Here is a 20,173-nt window from a genome sequence, read left to right as displayed (position 1 = left end):
GGGTGTCTCCCACGCCCCCTGTGATAAAAGGGAGCGGGTCACCTGAAATAGGGCGGCAGGGCGGTTATCCGCGGACGCAATAAGGGCAGCACAATATCTACGTTTGGCCGCTCTTATTGCCACAAGGTAAGTCCGCAAATAGGCTCTTACCTGTGTTCGGTCAGATTAGGAGCGTGAGGACATCCACCTGCTCTCTAGACGTCTCCTGTGGCGCTTCATCACCCTAAGCTCCTCAGTAAACCAAGGAGCCCGGGTGGGTCGATGCCGCAGGAGAGGTCGCAAAGGCGCAACCCGGTCCAAGGCCCCAGTCGTCGCCCTATTCCAGGCAGTCACTAGGTCCTCGGAGCGGGAGCGGGACAAGGCTACAGGTATTGGCCCAAGCTCCGTCTGGAATCTATCAGATTCCATCAGGTGCCTGGGGCGGTACCAGTTTATAGAGTCTGGTTCCACCTCCTCGCGGTGGGGGATAGCGCCAGGGAAGTCCAGCCGGAGGGATGAGTGGTCTGACCATGACAGGGGCGTGATGACTAAGTCCCCTATTCCCAGATCACTCGGCCACTGTTCAGATACAAAAATGATGTCTAGTGTGTGGCCCCCTTCGTGAGTGGGGCCCTGCACTAATTGGGTCAGGTCCATGGCCGTCATGGAAGCCATGAACTCCCGAGCCACCTCAGAAGCCGCTCCCGTTGACGGCAAGTTGAAGTCCCCCATGACCAGAAGTCTGGGAGTCTCAATTGCCGTCGTTGAGATTAGCTCGAGGAGCTCGGGCAGGGCTGCTGATGCATAGCGAGGAGCCAAGTATACAATCAGCAAGCCCCACTGCCTCCCTGGGCCCCAGTTCACACCAAGGGACTCACACCCGGGTATCTGAGGGACAGTGAACTCCCTCGGCTCTAAACATTCCCGAATAACCACCGCCACCCCACCACCCTTACCCAGGGCCCGGGGCTGATGGAATGCCCAGAAACCTGGTGGGCACATTTCCACGAGGGGTAAACCACCCTCGTGGCCCAACCAGGTCTCCGTTATCCCAGCAAGGTCTAGCTCCCCCTCTGAGATCAACTCATTAATGAGGGGGGCCTTGTTGGTAACAGACCTTGCGTTGCAAAGCATCAGCCGCAGGCCCTGGCTCTGTAGCATCTGTCCACCTAGACTGCAGGGGTTGGTACAAGCGACCGGGCGTAACCAGCAGCCACGGTCTCCCAACCGACCTTGAGATCTTATCCTGTCCTCGCATCCCTTCCTCCCCACGACCGTTGTAATAGGACAACCCTCTGCTCGAATGATCTTTACTTTCCCCACCACCACCGCATCCCCGTCCTTCCTAGACTCACCTATTTGTCCGGCACTGGCTCTCCTCCCGGTCTGAATAGCCCTTCCCCCCACCCTGGAACCCCCTAAAAAAGATAAAAAACATTTTACTAAAAATCCCCTTAGCTTCCGGTTCCTGCACCTCTCGGGGTCCACGAACCCGTCCTCGAGGCGGGCCCTTGAAAGAGCCAAGGGCCAAACCTGCGAGAGAGGGGCATCCCGCAGGCGGAGCAAATCTAGCCTCGAATAAGTTATTATCAAAGTTCCAATAGGGGTTAAGGTGCTGTAGGTGGTAAGAATAAGTCAGTATGGGGGGAAGGTTGAAGGCATTAGTCCCATAAGCCAATGTGGGGGGTAAGAGGCATTGTCCTAGATAATTCTTCAGTAAAGAGTGGGGGGGGGAGCAGATGTCCAAATGATGGGATTAGACGGATGCGGCGATAATGGTAAGAGTGGTAGAAAAATGGGTGATAGCCCTAACTGTAAAGTTGGTGAAAACCCTCCGTAGTCTTAGATGGTCCTAGGTGGGGATAAGCTCAGGAACAGAGATTCAGGGTCCTTGGTGGGTGGGGGGGGGGGCAGTCTTGGCCCAGGCCCAAGTATCCAGATAGTCATACTCCCAGGCAGCCTTCCAGCCTCTCCATGGTCACAGGCCCGGTCCATGGCCCTTGGCCAGATCTCCCAGAGGCCTCAGATGATCCAAGCCCCACAACCACCATACCCACCATCTTCTCCCATTCTGTCCTGGCTCCCACCTGAAGGGTCCAGTAGTCCAGGCTCTCACCCAGTGCTCACCCAGCGTTCCTAAATTCCAGGCGTAAGTCTTCCTGTGTCTTCCCATCAGTGCCGGCCTCCAGGAGTCACCAGGAGCCGACAGAGGATGATAAGAAGCCTCGGTGAAAAGCCCCTGCAAGGCCCTTGGCAGAGGCATTTTACAAGTAAAAATACAAGCAGGTCTTCTTTCAGCCTTTCCAAATCGGCTGTCTCGCCTCTCTGCCGGCCGCTCTGTCGTCTCCACTTGTCTCCTCTGCCTCCTCTGTCTCATCTGCCGGCACGCACGCCAAACGCCGAACGCTGCTGCGCCGCCGCCATTCCTTCCTACTCGCACTCCCCAACCTCTTCCTGCCTCTTCCTGCCTTACGCCGATCTTCTGTGGCCTCCCCTCGACCACCGCGACCACCCTGGCGGACCAAAATACGTCCAAAACCAGCCTGGGTGGTCTACAAGTCCGACTCTCGGCCCTCCGATGGAACGAGGGCCGGAAACAGCACCCATTGCCCGCTGGAGCTCCGCGGCGTCTCCCGGAGCTCAGGAGGCGATCGCCATTACCGGAAGCTCCTCCCTCCTCTCTATTGTATCATCTGCAAACTTCAATATTTTGACAGAGAGATCTTTTGAGATGCACTCATTGGTGTATAGAGAGAAGAGAAGTGGACATTTTATTATTCTCAAATAGCAACTGAGAAGCTCAATATATTTATTATTTATTTTATTTATTAATCTAATTTATATGCCGCACCCTCTCCACCAAGGGACTCGGGGCGGCGTACAATTTATTACACAACAAATAAATAACAAGGAGGAGATATAAAAAGCAATGTACAACACATAATAAATAAATAATCGATTAATTAAAAACAGCAAAATGCAATTAAAAACAATTAAAATACCCAGAGTTAAACTTAATTTAGAATTTTATCCAGAGGGATTAGAAAATAGCTATAATTCAGGCCAGGCCGGCTAGTTGGAACAGGTGGGTCTTGAGTTTCGTGCGGAAGGAGCGGAGATCAGTTGCTGTCCTAATGTCGGGGGGGAGGTCATTCCAGAGGGCTGGGCCCATCACAGAGAAGGCCCTGCTCCTCGGCGCCGCCCTCTGGCATTGCTTGGTGGACGGCACCCGTAGAAGTCCCTCCCTGTGAGAGCGAATTGGTCGCAGGGATGTATGGGGCAGGATACGATCCCGCAAGTAGCTAGGTCCTATGCCATGGAGCGCTTTAAAGATAGTGATCAACACCTTGAAATGCACCCGAAAGACTACAGGGAGCCAGTGCAGCTTGCGCAGGAGAGGTGTCACATGGGAGTACCTCGTACTCCCCATCACTGCCCGCACCGCCGCGTTCTGGACCAACAGCAGTCCTCGGGTGCATCTCAAGGGAAGCCCCATGTAAAGAGCATTACAGTAATCCAGACGAGACGTCACCAGCGCATGAGTGACTGTGCGAAGGGCATCCCGGTCCAATAGGGGGCGCAATTGGCGCACCAGGCGAACCTTGTGGAACGCCCCCCTTGCCACGGCTGCCACATGGTCATCCATAGACAGCCGGGCATCTAGGAGGACACCCAAGTTGTGGGCCCTTTCCACGGGGGCCAGTTGGTCGCCCCCAATGGCCAGCGATGGAGTCAGCTGATTGAACCGAGAGGCCGGTAGCCACAGCCACTCCGTCTTGGAGGGGTTGAGTTTAAGTCTGTTGTCTCCCATCCAGACCCGTACGGCTTCCAGACACCGGGACATCACGTCAACCGCCTCGTTGGGGTGGTTCGGGGTGGAAATGTACAGCTGAGTATCGTCAGCGTACAGATGGTATCCCACCCCAAAGCCACGGATGATCTCACCCAGCGGTTTCATATATGTGTTGAACAGGAGAGGCGAGAGGACCGACCCCTGTGGCACCCCACAAGTGAGTGGCCTCAGGGTCGACCGCTGCTCCCCTGCCAACACACATTGCGTTCAGTCGGAGAGGTAGGAGCAGAACCACCGTAAAACGGTGCCCCTTACTCCCAGCCCCTCCAGCCGGCGCAATAGGATACCATGGTTGATGGTATCGAAAGCCGCTGAGAGGTCTAACAGAACCAGGATAGAGGAACAACCCCTATCCTTGGCTCTCCAGAGATCATCAACCAACGCGACCAAGGCCGTCTCCGTGCTGTGCCCGGGTCGGAAACCGGACTGGCGCGGGTCTAGATAGTCAGTTTCCTCCAGGTGGCGTGGGAACTGCGTAGCCACCACACTCTCTACAACCTTCGCTAAAAAGGGAAGGTTGGAGACCGGACGATAATTAGCTAGCTCAGTTGGGTCCAGCAAAGGCTTCTTGAGTAAGGGCCTCACAACCGCCTCTTTCAAGGCAGCTGGTAGGAACCCCTCACTCAACGAAGCGTTCACCATTCCCAGGAGCCAGCTACATCTACCTATTTATGGGTTCTTAAATAGCACGCTAGCCAATTATTTCCTTGTTATTCATGTTTCGTTTATCAAGGCAATGTGATGGAAATACACCCAAACGGAGAGAGAGTTCCTTCTTATTTTTGCCCAACCTGTTTCTTGTTGGCATTTGTCAGTTGTTGTTCTGTCACTAAACAAGAAAACTGGAAGTCTGCTTGTTTGGATTTATGTCTTGAGTGCTTAATTAACTAGTTTTGTTCCTGATCTAAGAAGTCACGTCTGAAGCAAATAAATACTGTAATCATTATTGAGCAAATAATGAAAATAAATGTGTAGAGAGAGGGAAGCAATTATTATAATTACTTTACACTGACAAGGCTGAAAATATTTAGATGCCCAAACTGATTTGGTGTTGGTTACAGTCTCACAGTTTTGTGGACATAAAACATTTTTTAATGTTGGCATTTCCAACATTTCCCATACTGACGAGGCTGACTCAGCGTCCTTCAAAATGTCATTACAAAAATAATAGGGTTTTCCTCTTTTTAAAAATCTCTGAAACAAAGCAACTTGGAATAAGTTGTTTTTTTAAAAAAAAATCACAGATTCTTGGGCTCTTTTAAAGGCTGCAAGACCAAATAAATGGGACTGAGTTATGAATAGACATGGATAAAATTGGACTCTTAAGAAATTTATGTCATTTTGCTTTTGCCACATTTGTAATAATGGATGAAAATCTTATGCGTGCTTGTCTGTCTGGTGTTACTCCCTGCTTATCTGGCTGTAGGAGAGGTTGTATTATGGACTTTTTAGCTCTTTATTGACTTCATTTAGCTCTTATTGTCTATTTTGGATGTGGTGTAAATTGAGTTTATCTTTACATGTTTATTGTGGCTGATTTGTCTTGTGTTCCAAGTTTTCAGGAATTCCTGGCATTTTTAGATTTAGCTTGGTTTAGGCTGCTTAAAATTTCCTATTGAGATTATGGTTGCATCTGTCAATATATTGCGAGATAAAGGACTTTTCATTATGTCTTCTGACTGCTAGTTGGTTGTATAAATGCAGGATGCTAATCCTCTACCAGTTTGTCCTACAAACTGGCTGTTGCAATGCTTACACTATATGTTTAATATGTTGGAAGCCACATTAAAGATAACCTCATAGCAGGGATGTCATACTCAAGGCCCTACAGCCTGATCTGGCCCACGAGATCCTTAGATCTGGCCCACAGGGCTGCCCTTGAAACAGCAAACAAAAACAGAGCTCAGGTGGGCTATGGGCAGCCCTTCCAACCTCCATTTTCGCTGGCAGAGAGTTGCAGGAGGATGTCGCAGCTGAAAATGGAGCTCGGGAGCCTGTTTTCACTGGCAGAGCACTCGGGTCACCACAGGCGCCCCCAACATGACTGATGTTGAGCTGGTCATGCCCACTCAGGCCACACCCACCCCATCCCCCCAAGGTCAAATACAATCCTGATGCGGCCCTCAATGAAATTGAGTTTGACACCGCTGTATTATAGTGATAAATGCTGCAGAACATCACTCTTTCTCCAGGTTTAGTGTATTTTCTGACAGCTGCCCAATTGTTGTACTTTAGGTAACTTACTCACTTACTGGAAGAAACAATCCACATGTCCATCTGCTAGGAAGAATATTCTGGCTATCTGGTGAAAAAAACTGATGTCTTTTGAGGACGTAGGCAGGATACTACCATAAATTCAGTCACCTGTTTGTTGACCCAGTCCTTCCTGTGTTGTGAAGAAATGACTTTGATAGGATTTATGCTGTGATGTCAGCCTCTTTGAGGTATTAGTGCTCCAGACTTGGAAGATGCAGTGGTACATCTCTTTCCCAAAAGGCCATTCTTGAATTCAACATTTTGGATAGCAATTACCCTACCTCCATCCTAGTCTTTTAAGGAATGTTGTTGAGATGATGGAGGAATCCATCTGGGAAAGTGAAGAACATTTTTGTTTGGTTGAATGTCACAGTACAGTATGGAGACAGCCTTTGTCATGCTTGTTGATAACCTGTGATAAAGTCAGGATGGAGATAGTGTATCCATTCTTGTGTTTCTTGATCCTTCAGAGGCTTTCAATACTGTAAGTATAGCATCCTTCTGAATTGGTTCCAGTAACTGAGAATTGGAGGAATCTAACCCTAACCCTAACCCTAATTTTATTCCTTCCTTTCATTCTAAGCTGATGTTGGTTGGTGGATGAAGAAGTAATTCTCTCAACCTTTCCTCAGAGTGTAGTGTTCTCTCATATACTATTCAAAATCTACATGAACCTGTTGGATGGGGTCACCTGCTTCTTTGAGATTTGGTTACAGAATTGCATATTTTGATCTACAGTAAGTCAGACTTTCAAAATCTTGTTCCCTTGCCTGGATGGGGAGGAACCATCTCAGTCAGAGGTGGATTTCACCTATCTTCCCAAATGTGCATGTGCAGTGCTCATGCATTATGTTGGGGCAGTGGGGCAGAGCCTCCAGCAGCCACTGATACCAGTTCACTTGAACTGGAGAAAACCAGCTGAATACCACCTCTGATCTCAGTGCATATCAATGCACCTGCAGGTAGAGAAAAGTCCTGGTTATCTTAATGAAGCAAAATAGAGGTGCAATCCAATGAAGCATAATACATAATTTAAGGTTCTGGATCAGTGTGAGGAAAACTCTGGTTCGATTCTGTACTCAGGAAAGACATCTTGCTGGATGACTTCAACCTACCATATTTTTTGGAGTATAAGACACACATTTTTCCCTCAAAAAGAGGGTGAAAATCTGGATGCATTTTATACACTGAATACAGCTTCTTTGGCCTCCCAAAACCCCACCCCCTTTGCAAAAATGGCCATGCATAGCCTTTAGGAGGCTTCCAGAGTGCTCTTGGGGACTGGGAAGGACAAAAATGAGGGGAAGATGGGCTGTTTTTTTGCTCATTTGTGCCCCTCCCAGCCCCCAGGAGCACTCTATAAATCTCCTAAAGGCTATGCATGCCCCTTTTTAATGAAAAACAGGAGTCTGCAGAGTGCAAAAACTTTTTTTAATTTGCTTCTTCAAAATATTGGTGCATCTTATACTCTGGTGAATCTTATATTCTGAAAAGTACAGTATACACAATCTCTCAGTTCTGAGGCTAAAATGAAGGAAGATGTTTCATATGGATAGACTCGGAGAAACCCGATGATGAGAATCATCAGACTGATAGTTCTCAGAATGTATTCCAAGGCTTTTGAATTTATAGAAACTACAAAATCCAGTCCAGTTTGTGGATATTTTCTCATATGTAAATGTTTATACAATTGCAGCCTTTATCCTTAAGGGGCTGGCACATCTGTGATATTATGATCAAAGTTACAATTGACCATTGTTTTCGTAAGCATTAGCATTCATAGAGCAATGGAAGAACAGTTGACTTGTGATTTAACAATCAGTCGCTAGCAAGTTCATGATTTAGACAGTTCCTACTTATGCCCATTTTCTTCTGGAAAGAAGAAATTCTGGAAAGAAAGAAAAATTGAGATATAATGCGTCAGAAAATAATCAGCATTCGTTACCTTAGTCTAACCCTGGTACCTAAGAACATAAAATGAAGGAGCTAGAATATGCATTTGATCATAAAAAGACAGGCTTCCACAAAATGAAAAAAAAATGTGGCAAATATTTTAGATAATAAGGAGCATGATTTCATCCTTGTAATTTTATCTCAGGAAAATTACATCAATAAAAATATTTGACACACAATTATTCTAAAGTTTGGGAAAGAAGATAGTGATACATTAGGTTATCAACCCATAAATATATGTAAATATGGAATATGAATACTTAAGTGAATAGTAAATTAAGATGAGTACAAAAAGTGTTACCTGGAGCTATTTAAAATGAACAATTCTCTCACTTCCTTCTTGCATATGATTTAGATTGACCTATTAAACAATGGTTCCTTAAGCTTTGAAATATAAGTGTGTTCCTTAGTGGATTGTGTGAGTGCTGTAACAACACTAAATTAACCTTGTAATAATTTTATACAATCACTATTTATTTAGTACGGTTTATAAACCAACTCAATGTGACTTACAAAGAAAACAAAATGCAACATTCAAATAGGAACCATCAGAAACTAAACAGAATGACTCAATTGTCCACTGAGTAACTGCCACCATAGCTACTTCGAGGGTCTCCTTTATGCATAATCTGTTCCAAATTGAAAGACTTTCCAAAGACAACCAAGGTAGGAGTCAAGTTTATCACAGGAGACATGCTACCCCAAAGATGGGCAGGAGTGAGTAGGGAGTCTCATGTCCATGGATCCTGGAAACAATATTCCATAAGAGAAAGAACTTGGAGAATGCTCATCCTACTTGATCTGGTTGGGTAGGTCCTAGCAAATGGGAATCCCAAAGATATCCAAGTGTAAGGATGTAAAGACTTTAAAGTGACACCCAGAACCTTGAACTCAAATGAAAACTCTGCTTGTTTTAACATATAGAAGAATTTGACACACATGCATACACATATATCACACTAGACCCGTGATGGCGAACCTATGGCACGCATGCCACAAGTGGCACGTGGAGCCATTTGTCAGGGCACGTGAGGCGCTGCTTTGTCAGCTGGGCAGCGCGCGCTGGCCAGCTGAGTTCACCTTTCTAAAAGCTATTTTTCGCCTTTCCCAGGCTCCAGAGGCTTTATAGGAGCCTGAGGAGGGCGAAAAGAGCTTCCCCCGCCCCCCCAGAGGCTTCAAGGACCGTCCGGAGGCTTCCCTGAAGCCTTCGGAGCACTTAAAACCACTTTCCGAGCAAACCGGAGTGACTTCCGGGTTGCTCGGAGAGTCGTTTTAAGCGTTCCGAAGGCTTCAGGGACCGTCTGGATGGCGGAGGGAGGGGGGACTCTATAGCCTTGCTGCCATGCGTCCCGCACAGGAATCTGTCCCCTCGGGGCTTTGCGCGGGCATCACAAGGATTAAGCCGAAAGGGGGGGGGACGGGGAAAGCGAAGGGGGCTTTGTTGTCCTCCTTCTCCTTCTCCTCCTTTCCGGCCTGCCTGGCGTGGCGCGGCTAGAAGAGGAGGAGGAGGAGGCGAGGGCGGCACGGCCGAGGCCTGACGGACTTCCCTTCGGCCGAGTCCGTCCTGGCGGCGGCGGCAGCGATGTGAAGGCCGGGCCCTGGCGAGTGCGCAGAGGCTGGACGGAGCGGCGCAAGGACACCGGGCCCAAGGCGCCACGCGGTGGAGGCGATCCGGGCCCAGGCGATGGAGACGCACGTCTTGTGCCTGTTCAGGGACCGTCCCGAGGCTTCCCTGAAGCCTTCAGAGCGCTTAAAACGACCATCTGAGCAACCCGGAAGTCACTTCCGGGTTGCTCGGAGGGTGGTTTTAAGCATTCCGAAGGCTTCAGGGAAGCCTCCGGACGTTCTCTGAAGCCTCCGGGGGCCGGGAGAGGCTCTTTTCGCCCTCCCCAGGCTCCTATAAAGCATGCTAAAATGGGCGCATTGTGCGTGCATGCGCACTGGGGGGTGCGTTGCATTATGGGTGCAGCACGCCCGTACACAACCCCCCTGCGCTCCCCCCACTTGTGGCACGCGAGCCAAAAAAGGTTCGCCATCGCTGCACTAGACCATTAAAGGTAAGTCATAGTATACAGTACTCAGGAAAGGAGTAAGCTAAAGAAACTAGCAGCATAAAATAAGAAAAAGGAAAGTTTATTACTAGTTTATCCTAACACAATGTACTCTTCAGTTCCATACCTTTCTATCCTTGCAAATGATCCTCATTCCCACTATTTCCAGAATTGTGTTTTAGTAAAAAAAAAAAAAAAACAACAACAACCCTTTTACTTCAGATAAAAATTTAAAGTCAAATACAGTGCACTGAAGATCTCAGAGGGCTCTATCTTCTCTTTAAGTCAATGATGCACTTCAAAAGCTCTTAAATGAGTCTGGTAATTGTTAAAGCAAAGGCTTACCTAGACAGAGACATACATAGGATATTTTAAAACAATGGTTTAGAAGTTTTCCCAGAGAACTCTCATCTTGAACTAGTGCATGGGCTCAGTGAACCTACTGACTGTGACACTACTAAAGTAATGAGCATCTGGTGAGTTCACCTTTGCTGGTGAGGTCAAAGAAGAGTAGGAACCCTAGCAATAATTTTCAGTAACAAGGGATGCCAACTTATTTGTGGAAGGAACTTTGGTATAAAACTTGGAAGAAGACTATGACAAGCCTGTACTATTGTCAAGAAAACGATATGGATCTGGCTCTATTATTTAGACAAGGAGCCATGACATGAATCTCTAAGGTTCGAAAAGACTTCACTGGCTGCACAGAAACTTCGCCGCCACGGCTCTTTTAAAACCCAGATCTGGATTTTTCAATCCCTGCCTGGATTTCCAGTTTTTTTCTTTTAATGAAATCCAAGTTTTTCTATACATTACATTACATTACATTAACTTGCATGCATTAAATAGGTAAGAACATTTTTAGCTTAAAACTGATTTATTGTGCTTTTGTTATCTTTTTAAAGAATAGAATCTAGGTTTATTTGAGCATGACATATTGTTGTTGATGATGTTGTTTTTGAGAAGCCCTGCTGGTAATCCTGCTGGAACTCATCATTTTAATTCAGATAATTACATGATATATATTCAGAGCATGTGGCCCTTTGAAGAGCTGCAATGGCATTGATATTCAAAGGGGATATCGGTAAGTATGTGCTCAACTGTAGCCCAGTACATGATAGGATTGTATTTATTAAAATTAGTGAATATCCAAATGTATGTTCCTATTATAGACACAATGGAGGAAAAGACGAAGACATTCTTTGCAAGCGGCAAAAAAATGCTGGATGAAATATAAAGAGACATGGGTGACTAAGTTTTGCAAGCAATGTACATCAGTTTTGCAATATGACATAAAAGCAGATTCTAAATCTGGATAGCACTGAATAGATAACATTAGAATCATAAAAGAAAACAAAGAGAGAGAGAGAGAAGTGAAGCCAGGACACTTCCAGGTGCAGAATATGGAGTGGATCGTTAATTATTGATATCAAATACAGAAGTTAAAATTAAAGAATGAAAGAAAGTGGATGTGCCTGAAAGACATGACCTGGAAGATATATATAATAGCAATAGCATTTAGACTTATATACCATTTCACAGTGCTTTACAGTTCTCTATAAGCGGTTTACGAGTCAGCATATTGCCCCCAACAATCTGGGTCCTCATTTTACCCACCTCTGAAGGATGGAAGGCTGAGTCAACCTTGAGCCTGGTAAGATTTGATCTGCGAAACTGCTGGTAGCCGGTGATCAGCAGAAGTAGCCTGCAGTACTGCACTCTAGCCACTGTGCCATCGTGGCTCAATAATCCAAATATAAGACCCATAAACAGCACAATTTAGATGCTTAGCTAGATGAAAGAGAATGGAAGAAATGTAAAGAAAAATTAAAAACATTATTTAGAGGAAATTCCAAAATTTCACAACAGAAAAGATCTAAGTGGATTTCTGAAGAAAAGATTGTGATGGTCGGGACAGATTTGGGATGCAAGCCGTAGGCAACAAAAAATATTTGAATTAACACAAAGCATCCAACATCAAAGGAGAAGGACTAGGGAAAATATATCAGGCAAGAACAGGAACAAACAGAGAAAAATATTGCAGGAAAAAAAATGGAACATGAGAAGTCACAGGAGAATTTACAACTAACTGAATAAGCATGGAAGAGATCCGATAGAGACAAATGAGGTTAAAGAAAGAGGGGAAAACTATATTGAGATTCTTTACAAATAATGTTATAAAGTGACAGACATATTAGTAGAGAGAATATACTCAGAAAATAATTCAATTAGAATGTAGGGAATGACAGATAATAGAACAGCTGTGAAATAAGAAAGCACTTGATAGAGAAGAAGTACCCACTGTATCAAGGGGGGGAACTAATATGGCAACACGCTGACGTCTGTTATCAGATTTTTTTTTCTTTCCTTGTTAAGGCTTTATTTTTAAATTTTTATTTACTTATGTCTTTATTTAACTGGGCTGTTATCTTTTACACTCATGGATATTAATGGGCTCATATCTCAAAGTTGGCATTACTCCAATGGACTCTGAATGGGATATAAGAAAACAGCCTCACACCAATAGATTATTTCTTAACAAGCAAGAAATTGGAAATGCATATGGAACTTTTTTCAGCCACTAACAGATTTGCTATGCTGAATCTTCTGTCTCTTGGTCAATCTACATAGAGGCAAGATCTGTACTTACAACACACTTTTCAAAAGCTTCCCATCTAGATGAGTCAGAAGGCTCTTTCCAACCACATTTCAAAATGAATTATGGATGTATGTTTAAAAATGCAATCAAAATACACTTCATAAACTGTAGCAACGATAATGATTTTATTTGAGAAACTTTAGACAATTTTGACTTGGAGCTTGATTTCCCCCCAAAAGCAATTGACACTCTGGCTGGCTATCTCAATTAAGTATTTAATTTCATGGGATATTTCTACCACCATCGGCCTCTGGTGGAACCCTCATAAAGGCTAACATAGTTTTTAGTACCATCTTCCTAATAATCTGAAAAATTACATACATTTTTTCAGTTGGAATGAATACGTTTACCTATCTCCAAATTAGACTAAATTTTAACATGTAACATGGTTGAGATTAAGTCCAGGGTTCAGTAGACCAGCTTGTTCACTGCAATTTTACTCAACTCAAAATATCTTCTCTCCTCTGGCTTCCATTGTCTTTTTATAAAAGATTAGTAATTACATTCCAATCTTCATATATTTCTTTTAATTTATTGTGTGCAAGGTAATCTGGGATTTAAATCTTTGTTTATTGTACCAGTTTTTAAAGACACTCCTGTTTTTAAAAACCCAACCTTCCAAAAGCATTGTTTGTTTTCAGTCTAACCTTGAACAGAAGAAAACAAATCAACATTCTTCTGGTGGTTACCATCCCAAGGTAACCCCTTTCATTGTCCAGAAAGAATTGGCATTCTTTCAAAGAATCTGCCTTCGTGCACTCAGTTACAATAAGTTCCTTTAAAGTATTGATAGCACACAGAGAATGTACAAGAAGCTATAAAGACTTTCAAATATAGAACATACTTGGATCAATGCTCAAATTGCTGCTAAATGTATTCATAAGCTAGCCCATGGGAGATTTTTAGGAATGGATAATATAGCATCAACAGAATTTATACAAGAGGATCAAATTTTAATCTGCACCTCCTGGTATATGTTAAAATCATATGCTTTGTGAATTCTCTTCAACTGAGCCTTTACATTCTTATTCTATTCTGTGATGTCATGAACAATTGACAACTTTCTCTAAAGCTGCCCACTTAGTAGTTGATGTACAGATTAATCAATTTTGTAATCCAGATCTAGATTAGTAGTGTATGAAAAAGTACTAACACTACCATGTTGGTGAGAATTTGCCGGTGACATCATCATTGCCTGAGGAATGCCCAATTGGGGCTCCTTTTGAATCCTTGTAAAGTTGTCCACCGAAGTGATCCCAATTTATCTACTTTCAATTGCCCATTTTTGAACTGCTGGATCAGCAGGAGCTAGAGTATATGACAGGAGCTCACTCCACCCTGCAGCAGCAGACAGGTCCCAAACACGAGCCTGCTGATTATCAGTCCAGAATTCTTTTTTTTTTTATTAAAAGAATTTTGTACAAACAATTTTCCCCCTTTTCACCCCCCCCGCCATACAATATAAATCTCATACAAATGCTATACCCCCCAACCCCCCCACAAAAATTCACTTTCAAATATTATACCAAATACTTTGCCCCCTCCTCTCCCCCCATCTCAAAATAGATTACTCGTAACCCCTCTCCTCCCAACAAACACAATATAAATTTCTCTTAGATTAATAATAACACATTGATCCCATTTTCTAAGCTAATTTAACATCTATAACTCTTAATATAAATTTCTCCTAGCATAACAATGTTTCATTAATCCCATCTTCTAATTTATTCATACATATATATTACCCCACCCTCCACCCTAACCCTCCCCCACCTCCCACACAAACCCACCCCCCTGACTTCCTCTGTATACCACTCTAACAATTCCAAACATCCCATATACTATTTACTCTGATCATCTATCGGTCTAAACATTCTTACCTAAAGGCTACATAATAACTCCTAGTCTGGTATTTATTCTGTATATAATCAATCCATTTTGCCCATTCCTGTGTGTAATCCTCCTGTTTCTGAGCTTTTAAGAAAGCTGAAATTTTTGCCATTTCAGCGAACCCCGCCACCTTCTGAATCCATTGATCAATTGTCGGTAAAAAATCTTTTTTCCAATGTTGCGCAATCAACAACCTAGCTGCTGTGACCATATACAAGGCCAATTTTGTTTCCCCTTTGGTAAAATCCTTAGCTATACCCAATAAAAACATTTGCGGAGTGAATTGTATTCTTTTCTTAAATACATTCTGCATAACCCACCATATTTTTATCCAAAAAGCTTTCACCTTGTTACAAGTCCACCATACATGAAAAAAGGTAGCATCTAGACACCCGCATCTCCAACATTTTGGTTGAACATTTGGGTACATGCATGATAATTTTTTAGGATCTAAATACCATCTGTAAAACATTTTATAAAAATTCTCCCTTAAATTCTGTGACTGTGTAAATTTAACATTCTGAACCCATATTTTTTCCCACGTTTCCAACATAACCACTTCACCAAAATTCTGAGCCCATTTAATCATACAATCCTTAACCAATTCACTTTCTGAGTCTCTTTCTAACAGTACATTATATATTCTTTTAACTTGTTTTGGACCAGTCTCTTTTATCTGCTTAATCAATTCCACTTCTTTATCCATAAAACCGACCCTGCGATCTTCTTCCCATCTCTTCTGTAACTGTATGTAATGTAACCAATTTAAAGTAATTCCTTCTTCCAACAGCTGTTCCAAAGTTTTTAACTTCCATTCGCCCCCATCAGCAATAAGCACATCTTTATATAAACAACCCCCGAGTGACTTAATATTCATAATCCCCATGGTGTCTGCAAGATCCAACCAAAGCGGTATTTTATAATCCCAATTGGGCCGGTGCTTCTTCCATATTCTCATCAAGGCACTTCGGAGAACATGGTTGTTAAACACTTTATCTACCCTGTCTTCATAAAAAAGATATGCATGCCATCCCAGAACAAGATCATGGCCTTCTATATTCAGCAATTCCATTTTTGTTTTCCCAAACCAATCTGCTACATGTGTTAATACCGCAGCTTCATAATATAATCGAAGGTTTGGGAGTCTGAGGCCGGCTCTTTCACGTGTATCTTGCATAATCTTCATCTTTACTCTCGGTTTTTTCTCCTTCCAAACAAATTTATTTAATGTTGTTTGCCAATTTAACAAGGTTTTATCTGACTTAAGCACCAGAATCATCTGGAATAGAAAGATAAATCTAGGTAGAATGTTCATTTTAATTGCTGAGATCCTTCCAAGCAAAGACAATTGTAACTTTTTCCACGCTTCAAGATCTTTCTGTATCTTTTGCCACAACACTTCATAGTTATTTGAGAAAAGTTTTGTATTTGATTCTGAAATTTGTATTCCTAAATATTTAACTTTAGAAACTATTTCAAAACCAGCTAAACTTACAAGTCTCTTTCTTTGAGTCTCTGTCATGTTTTTAACCATCATTTTCGTTTTGTTTTGATTTAGTCTAAACCCAGACACCATGCCAAATTCTATTATGATATTTTTCATCTGGATTATTGATTTCAAAGGATGTGAAAGGGTAACAACCAGATCATCGGCGAATGCTCTAGTTCTGTATTCCTTTTGCCTGATAGCTATGCCATCTAAGGATTTTGAGTCCCGAATTGTGTTCAACAAGACTTCCAAAGTTAAAATAAATAACAATGGGGATAATGGGCAACCTTGTCTTGTACCTTTTTGTATCTCGAAAGTTGTTGACAAATTTCCATTAATAATAAGTTGTGCATTTTGTTGCTGATAAATTGCTCCAATCGCCTGCCACAATCGTGGTCCCATATCCATCTTTTCCAAAGTCTTGGTTAGAAAGTTCCAATTCACTCGATCGAAGGCCTTCTCTGCATCCAAGAAAACCAGCACTGCAGAGATCTGCTTATTCTTATCAAGATAGTCAATTAAATCTATGAGTTGCCTTACATTCTCCTTCATATGTCTGCCTTCAATAAATCCTGCTTGATCATGATGAATAATCTCTTGAATAACCGGCATCAATCTGTTGGCTAGTACCTTAGCAAATATTTTATAATCTGTGTTCAGAAGAGATATCGGCCTGTAATCCTCTGGTTTCTTAGGGCCCTCTTTATCTTTAGGTATCAATGAGATAAAAGCCGCTTTCCATGAGGGAGGTATTTTACCTCCTTGTTGTATATTACAAAATAGTTGTGTAAGATATTCAATCATTTCCAGTTGTAAAGTTTTATAATACATTGCAGTCAAACCATCAGTCCCTGGAGCCTTAGCTAATTTAAGTTGGTTTATAACTAAAGTGATCTCATCAGCGGTTATAAGACGTTCCAAATTTGCCTTTTGAAGCACAGAAATTTTGGCAACCCTTTTTCCTTCCAAAAAATCATCTATTAACTTGTTCTGTATATTATCCTGTACATATAGCTTAGTATAATAGTCCACAAATGATTTTTTAATCAACTCTTGTTGATATACCATCTTCCCTCGAAACTCAATTTTATCAATAATTCTGTCATTCATATTCCTTCTCAAAGTATATGCTAACCATCTACCAAGTTTATTAGCGTTGGCAAAGGTGTTATGTTTAGCAAATTGTAAATTAGTTGCTGTTTGTTCTGCTATAAGCATCTGAAATTGATCTTTCAACAGCTTTAGCGCCATCTGGAGCGCCTGGTCATTCGGGTTTGTTATAAGCAGCTGTTCCTTGCGTTTTATTTCATCTTCCAATTCAATTCTCCTTTTCTGTCTAATTTGTTTATGTTTAAAGTTCATATGTATCAGGACCCCACGCATATAAGCTTTACTTGCATCCCAAACTATTTCAATGGGAGTGCCCTTATTCATGTTAAAACTGAAAAATTCCTTCATGTGTTTTTTAAGTTCATCAACATTTTTTTCATATCTAAATAAATTTTCATTTACTCTCCAAGACCTTCTTGGCCTCATCCCTAATTCAATTTGTAACCACACCGGACTATGATCGCTAAGTGTCCTGGCGAAAATCTTGGATTTCTTGGCTTTAGGAAGTAAATCCGGTGTTAACAAAAAAAAAATCAATCCTTGAAAAGGATTTATGTCTATCTGAGTAGAAAGAAAAATCCATCTCATTTAGATGTTGCGTCCTCCAAACATCTTTTAATTTCAAATCGTCTTGTAAATCAAAAAAAGCCTTTGGTAATTTGGTAGTGAATTTCGTCTTTGTACTCTTATCTATCTTTGGAGAAATCACTCCATTCCAGTCTCCCATTATTAGAATACTCTTAAAGTTCCAGTCTAAAATTTTTAAATGGAGCATCTTATAAAAACTTTCTTGGAGTTGGTTAGGAGCATATATTCCTAGCACCAAAATGGAACCAAAGTCTGTATCAAATTGAATTGCTATATATCTACCAGCGTCATCTGCCTCTATAACTTTAGTTGAAAATCTTTTATTTATATATATCACCACACCATTTTTCTTTACCAAATCAGAGGCAGCATAAAATGTTCCCAGTTTTGAATTCACTAAATACTTCTGGTCTTGCAGCCTAATATGAGTCTCTTGAAGGCAAACAACATCATTATTAAATTGCTTCAAATAATAAAATATTTTTTTCCTTTTTTGTGGGGAGTTCATTCCATTCACGTTCCAAGATAATAGCTTAAGCATCTTTAGATCTCGTCTGGAGCGCTGAAAGCATTTGCTGAAGATCTCTCTCCACAAGACTAATCTTCGGCCCAGAATTCTAAATCTGTGAGCCACTGTGCCCCTTTATGAAAGAGCAAATTGATTGAGCTGATTTATCAGAATTATTTGTGATAATGTTAGTTCAAAACTCTATTCAAAAATCCAGCTTGCTTCTACTAAATTAATCTTATGGAAGTCTCCATCTTCCACCAAACTCATTCCTTTTACCACAGGTCTTCTTTTGGGTGCATTGGAATTTGTCTCAAAGACCACAGCCCTCTCTAGTCACAAGCAAGCTTTCCTGTCCAGTATTATGGCAACTCACCTACAAATACCTCCTTACCTCCTTACCTTAGGGGTATCATAGCAAGAGTCCAGTTTTAGTCACTTTGAAATCTTAACTTCCTCTCTATGCTAAAGTTGAATAGCTTTGCATCTACCCTCACTAAATCATTGGCTCTGGAGAAGCTTCTAACTTTCTATCTGGCCATTATTTATTGCTGCCAATGGGGAGCACAAGTCCTTTTAACAACATCAATCCCAGGTTGTCACCTGAACCACAACCTATAAATTAAATAAACAAATGATTGTCACATAACCTTTCTATTACTGACAAGAATGATCAGGTCACTGATAACGTTGCCAAATTTGGCTATAGGATTTACTTGAAAAATGAAAGGGAACGATGTATCCTGAAGAATAAATTCTTCCTATGTCAATGATTTGTCAGTCTTTGTCAGTCTTTTTGTGTTTATTGGTTTAATGAGCCTTTGGCCACAACAGCATTTTTTTTTATTGGGCTGAATTTCTTATTGCTACATATACACTGTGTGTGTGTGTGTGTGTTTGTATACATGTGTCTGAGTGTTTGTGGGTGGATGAGTGTATGTACGTATGTATGTATATATATATGTGTGTGTATGTATGTATGCATGTATGTATGTATAATGTTTTCGTAGATTTTCACGGATGTAGGTATGCTGGTCTTGTTGTATTCGGGTCTTTTCCCGTGTAAGATTGAGATTGTCTTGGCAACATTTCGGCGAGGTCTCACTCGCCATCTTCAGACTGTGCTGGGTTTTGGGCTTAAAGCGTGGTCGGAGCTGCTGTCTTTCTATAAATCTTGGTGGGGGTATGTGGTAGATTGGTGCTGATTGGTGCTGGCTGTGCATCCACTGTTGTTTCATGTTGTAATGGCCTGGGTGGTGGTGGGGCTCGTTTGTTGATTAGGACTGGTATCCAGATGTCTGGTAGGCAGGAGGTATTGTCATGTTTATTCATGTTGTGGGGGTGTTTCTCTATTTCGATAGCTTCCATAATTATTCTCTTGTTGAAGTGTTCAGTTTTGGAGTATAATCTGGTTCCTTCAAAATTAATTTCATGTCCTGTAGCTTTAAGGTGCTGGAAAAGGGAGGAAGTTTTTTCTTTTTTTCTTACTGCACAGATCAACTCTGTAGCCAAGACCCTCATCTCCAGAACCAAATGCCTAGCCCACTAAGACCACCTGAAAACTGAATTACACACTCTCAGAAACATATTAATCTCCAACGGATTCCAAAGAAAAACAATTACCAACCTAATCCAAAGGGAGACTCCCCCAAAAAAACGAGACACAGAACAGGACTACGGCATCGCCCTCCTCCCTTACATCAAAGGCACTACAGATAAAATCAGCAAAATTCTCCACAAACACAATATCAAGACAGCCTTCAACACTGACCAAAAAATACCCAACATCTTAAGAAACCCCAAAGACAAAATCCAGCTAGAAAACCAAGGAGTCTAC

This window comes from Natrix helvetica (assembly GCF_964273705.1).
Source record: "Natrix helvetica genome assembly, chromosome: 1".
Classification (NCBI taxonomy): domain Eukaryota; kingdom Metazoa; phylum Chordata; class Lepidosauria; order Squamata; family Natricidae; genus Natrix; species Natrix helvetica.
This window is presented reverse-complemented; position numbering follows the sequence as displayed.